The 6131-nt window shown below is 39.9% G+C and overlaps 1 pseudogene; it reads left to right on the top strand.

The window, feature by feature from the left end:
- Positions 1–3747: 3747 nt before the first annotated feature.
- Positions 3748–5745, top strand: LOC121789177 (annotated as a pseudogene).
- The last annotated feature ends 386 nt before the right edge of the window (positions 5746–6131 follow it).

Genomic DNA, 6131 nt, shown 5'->3' on the forward strand with positions numbered 1-6131 from the left:
TTTTCCCAATCGCTTTGCGAGTGAGAAAGGCACACTTACTATTGAATAATGTACTGTAATTATTATTTTTTTGTTAAAATAAAGTAAAATAGCGGGGAAATTGCACTATACATACAAAATGTTTTATTTGTGTTTTAAACTAATACATCATGTTTTAAACTAAAATTGTCACACCAATCGGAGCAAATTTACTACCGGTATTAATGATATTAATTGTAATATTTATGATATTAATGTATTGAAGTATTGATTAGCCTGTTAATTTCTCTTGTTTATTGGGGAGCGCACCACACAACATCTCTTTAACTATTTCAAAATTAACAAAAATGCCCGAGACAATTGATAATTAGTAAGAGCATCTACAATGGGACGCCCGATGGCACGCCCGATGCGTGCCATCGTCCGCCTCATTGTGGGTGTCCGCCATCGTCCGCGCCCTATGCCCATGCTCGATGCATCGTCCGCGGTTGAAGCGCAGACGATGACATATCGTCCACGCCATCGTCCACGTCATTGTGGGCTCGTCTGACGATGGGCTATCATCCGCGCCATCGGGCGTCCCATTGGGGGATCGACGGACGATGGTCGCGGGCGATGCCACGCGTTTTTTTATTTTTGTATAAATACCCATACACCACCTTCATTTGTAACGTTTCATTTTCACGATTTCACTCTCAAAACTCACATTTTTATTATTTCGACGAAATGGATGCAAGTCCCAACAGTCCGATGTTTGGGGAGGCGCGTTGGCCGGGTACAGAACCCGACGAATATCGGCTATTCGACGCCAACGCACAGTACGATCCCGAATTCAGCACGGAATCGTACGGTTTGTCTAACATGGAGCCGACGCCACCCCATTCGCTTCCGCCCCCGCGAAAAAGAAGCGGAACCGGCAGCACGCGCAGAATTTGCCACCTCCGGGAGTATGTGAAGAGTACGCCCCCGGCCATACAAACTACCAGCCGGATGAAACCCTCGTATTTGGCGAGGTGTTGGGTGGATATATCGCAGGACCCGATATCCGCGAACAACCAGAGGCAGCAGACGTACAGGGAGCGCATCGTCGAGCGCTACAATGCGGTGAAGCCGCCGAGCGCGTACAAGCGCCAACGGGAGCAGCTCCGCAAGCACTGGGACCAGGTGAAGAGACAAATCAACCTATTCTCGTCGGAGTACGAGAAGTGCGCGAGGGAGCAGGGGAGCGACGTGCGCGCTAAAGCGCTGTTGTCGTACCAGTCCCTGTGCGATGACTTCAAGCACGAGGCCATCTGGGCGCTCTTGAGGGACAAACAGAAGTTCAAAGGCGGGATTCTGCACACCGGGGCGACAAAGAGGACGAAGAGCACCGAAGCTGGTGGTTACACGAGCTGCGAAAGCGGAACTCGTCCGGTGGACCTTAACCGGACGTACATGGAGGACGATTGTACCGGCACACCGATGTCCTCCCTGCGTCCCATAGGCGTCAAGGCTGCGAAGGCCAAGGGGAAGGCGGCGGCGACATCATCCTTGACTGCCTCCGCGCCATCGCCGATCCCGGCCCCGAGCGCGACGGCTGCCGCGTATGAGTCGTTGGCAGTAGCCTCGATGGCGAAGACGTTGTTGCAGACGCACAAGGCCTTCAAGAAGCGTACGGACCCCGCCGAAGCCGAAATTCCCCGGGGGTTGATCGATGAGTTGCGCCGAAAGTTGGGAATTGCATAGATTAGCCAACTTGAATCGTGTAACTTTTGTGTATTTATTAATATAATATTCGCCGGTTTTTGGTTACTCGTTGTGTTTTTAAATTAGTTTGCATTATATATTTGAAAACATTTAAATTAATTAACAAAACAATATTAAAACATATAGGGCGCGTCTTACAGCGCCCCATTGTGGATGTCCTAATTACAATATCATATATATATATATATATATATATATATATATATATATATATATTGATATTGTCAATTTACTATACCTAAATGGCTAAATCTAATGGCCTAAAATTTTCAACACGATACGAATACGCACGAATTTAATAATTTATGGTCAAGTTTTATTAGGTTCGTGTATGTATCGAGTCGATCCGTTACTCCTTTTTTATAAAACTATATTCCTATTTTAATCTTATCATTTACGTTCATGTAAACTGATATTAAATTATGTAAATCAGATTCGTGTTTTATTATTTCGTACCTCGTTCTAATTTAATCGCCAATAATTCAAAGTACTTTTTGTTACTTTTAAAAATTCATTTGTGTTATTGTAATTATTAATAGCTTGAAATAGTTTTATCAAATCACCAATAATGTCAAGGGCAAATAACTAAAAAAACTACTTCTTCCGTCTAAAAAAAATTGACTAAATTTATCATTTTGTGTCTTCCACTAAAATTAGACCAATTATAAACAAGGAAAATTTTAATCAAATACCAACCCAGCACATTATTCTAAATGTGGACATCACAAATACATTAACACTACTTCCACTACCTTTTTCTCATCTCTTACTTTACCATGCGCATTAAAACCTATGTCATTTACAACTTTGTCTATTTTTATGGACGAATGTAGTATGAAATTTAGTCAAATTCCAGTATATCACGTAACTTCATAAATGGCCGATAAAATCATAACTTTGACGATTTTCTGAATTGAGTGACGTATTTGAATGGGGGGAAATTGATTAATTGAGGAAAAAGTACAACAAGAAGAACAACACATAAATTTATTTTTTTCAAAAGCAAAATTATCTTTATAAGCCCCCTACATTTTATGTCCTCACAATTTCGGAAAATGGCTTCAGTTGTGTGTATAAATAGCGCAATAATAGAGCACATATCTATTCGAATTCAAAGATAATTATTTGCAGAATTTTCCTCTATTCGCATCTCTACTCTAATCATCCTCAGGTAATTGATTCTTTCCCAGTTAATTCCTGAATAGTTTCTCTTTCATTTGTTTTGTTGCTTGTTTTCAAAATTCATGCATTTTACGTGGTAATCTGTTTTTTAATTTGGATGAAACCCTCAATTTCTGAGCTAGGTGTTGTAAAATCCATGTCTTGTAAAATCTGTTTGTCTCTTTTGATTAATGTGTGAAGTGATGATGGCTTTGAATTCCAGTAGTTGTTTTTTTCATACCGGTTTGAGTGAATTTGTCATTTGAAATTTGAGCAGCATTTTTGTTTTGTGTATATGCTGTATTTCTTGCCAAATAACAAAGTCCAATATTCGTTGATGAATGGAGTTGTGTTTTGGACTTTTTACATTCATTTCTTGCTGTTATGAGTGTTGTTATGCCATTATCTATGTTGCAAGAGTAATCTATCAACATGTAAAGTTGAATGCCAAAGCATTCATCATTATTCTTTCTTTTTTCAATCGTATTGGTTGGATATGTTTCAGGTTTCTCTTTGATCCTTAAGAGATAATAACTTTGAATAAACAACTATTCAATTATTTTTAATGTTTCTTGTTATGTTTATTCCATTCCCTGTAGGAAGTGAGCCACCTCTGTCCCCCTTAGGTTTGAATTTTTGAAGGACTGGTTCGAACCATGTGGCATTATTATGCTTATGAATCATGTATTCGGTGTTTGTTCATTTTACTTGCCTATATCGTTTGTGGATTGACTTATTCAATATCAGCTCTGTTTGGCTGTTCTCAATGTCTCCTCTTTCTGTAGATTTGGTTGTGAAGTTTTTATCTTGCTTTGTTTACTTGCTTTTTGGTTGGTAAATATTAGTCCATCCTTATTGCAGAATGGGACTGTTGGTGAAACCACTTACGGTGCGTACACCTACCAAGAGCTGGAGAGGGAGCCATACTGGCCCTCGGAGAAGCTCCGGATTTCCATAACAGGAGCTGGTGGGTTTATTGCTTCTTCATATTGCTAGGCGTCTCAAGAGCGAGGGTCATTACATCATTGCTTCCGACTGGAAGAAAAATGAGCATATGCCTGAGGACATGTTCTGTCACGAATTCCATCTCGTGGATCTGAGGGTGATGGATAACTGTTTGAAAGTTACTGAAAAAGTTGATCATGTGTTCAATCTTGCTGCTGATATGGGTGGGATGGGATTCATCCAGTCGAACCACTCGGTCATCATGTACAACAACACAATGATCAGCTTTAACATGATTGAGGCTGCAAGGATCAATGGGATTAAAAGGTCTTCTTTCTTAAAACTGATATCATTCATCTAGAATGTAATTTTGAATTCAAGAACTGAAATAGACTTTAATTTTGGGGTATAGGTTTTTCTATGCCTCCAGCGCTTGTATCTATCCTGAATTTAAGCAGTTGGAGACCAACGTTAGCTTGAAGGAGGCTGATGCATGGCCTGCAGAGGTTTTTTCGCCTCCTATCTCGATTAGATTGTTTTTACATGTTATTTTCCATTACTGACATGAGCCGCATTTTGGTGATTGTAGCCTCAAGATGCTTACGGTCTAGAGAAGCTGGCCACCGAGGAGTTGTGTAAACACTACAACAAGGACTTTGGTATAGAGTGCCGCATTGGAAGGTTCCATAATATTTATGGTCCATTCGGGACATGGAAAGGTAGACTAGAATGTTTATTATTATTGTTCCAAAAAATAGAAATTAAGCGAATAAAGTTGTGTAAGATGTATATCATGTGTTGCTAATTGCTATAATAGGTGGGAGGGAGAAAGCACCAGCTGCATTCTGTAGGAAAGCCCTGACTGCTACTGATAAATTTGAGATGTGGGGAGATGGCAAGCAAACACGATCGTTTACCTTCATTGATGAATGTGTTGAGGGTGTTCTAAGGTATGAAATTTACCCAATAAGTGGAGTTTCTTGCATTCAAATATCACTGCTGAATAATAGTGTGATTTTTTGTTATACCATAAAACCGAATAATGCTGCTGGGTAGAGAATTTATTTGATCTTTTTCATTGCTTGAAAGGAGAAAATAACCTTCAAATGCCTCAGATGGTACATATTCATTTGTTATGTTTTGGTGTTTGGAGTTAGTTTAGATATAAAGAAGGCTGCTTTTACTTTTCATGTTACATTTAGCTAGAGGTTTCAGTTGGAATATAGATTATTTATGCGGTCTGAGTTGCTTATCTTACCGATTATTTTCAGATTAACGAAATCTGACTTCCGGGAGCCTGTCAATATTGGAAGTGATGAGATGGTGAGCATGAACGAGATGGCTGAGATTGTGCTGAGCTTTGATGACAAGAAGCTCCCAATCCATCACATTCCAGGGCCTGAGGGTGTCCGTGGTCGAAACTCAGACAACACTCTAATCAAGGAAAACTTGGTTGGGCACCTTCCATGAAACTTAAGGTACACTTATCCATATTTTCTCGCTTATCTACATCCATGTTATCTCGTTTCTTATTCCCGACATTTCCACAGGATGGATTGAGGATCACATACTTCTGGATCAAGGAGCAACTCGAGAAGGAGAAAGCTAAGGGCATCGACCTCTCCACTTATGGTTCGTCCAAAGTGGTGGGGACGCAAGCTCCTGTTCAGCTTGGCTCACTTCGTGCTGCTGATGGTAAGGAATGAAGCAAAAGGTGCAAAAAATCGCCCCATCCTATTTGTTTTATCCTCGTTCCGTATGCTGTATTCCTTTAGTTGTATTTCAGGCTCCGAATCCTCGTTCTTTCCATTCGAGTTCAGTACATTTCTATCTAATAATCCAAGATATGTTTGTACTGTTAAGCTGCTACTGATTCATTCTTTTTTGTTCAATGCTATTAAATGCCTTTATCTCCCTTGTCTGAAGAGTGAATCTATTGCTGTTAAATAGTTGCTTTCTTGATTGGTACACATAATGCCTAATTGCTCATCACTCTCTAAAGATGGTTTTAGTAGTTAGCTGTCAAAGTCCAAAATGGTAAAAGTTTTTATGTTGATAGTGAAGTGGTTGATGTATCAAGAGTGGTCCAAGTAACTGCAACTTTGATGAGCCATTCAGTTTAGATAAGGCTTTGAACATCTAGATGTGGCATATTGACACCCACACACACATATGTATGCACTGTGTGTGTGAATGTAGTTTTGGAATTGTGTTATAGATTGGAGAACGATTATATAATATGAGTAAATGGTCGATTTTGTCCCACCAATTGGTGCGTTTACCAAAAAATGTCTCGCAAA

Source organism: Salvia splendens, unplaced genomic scaffold (assembly GCF_004379255.2).
Source record: "Salvia splendens isolate huo1 unplaced genomic scaffold, SspV2 ctg159, whole genome shotgun sequence".
Taxonomy (NCBI): Eukaryota; Viridiplantae; Streptophyta; class Magnoliopsida; order Lamiales; family Lamiaceae; genus Salvia; species Salvia splendens.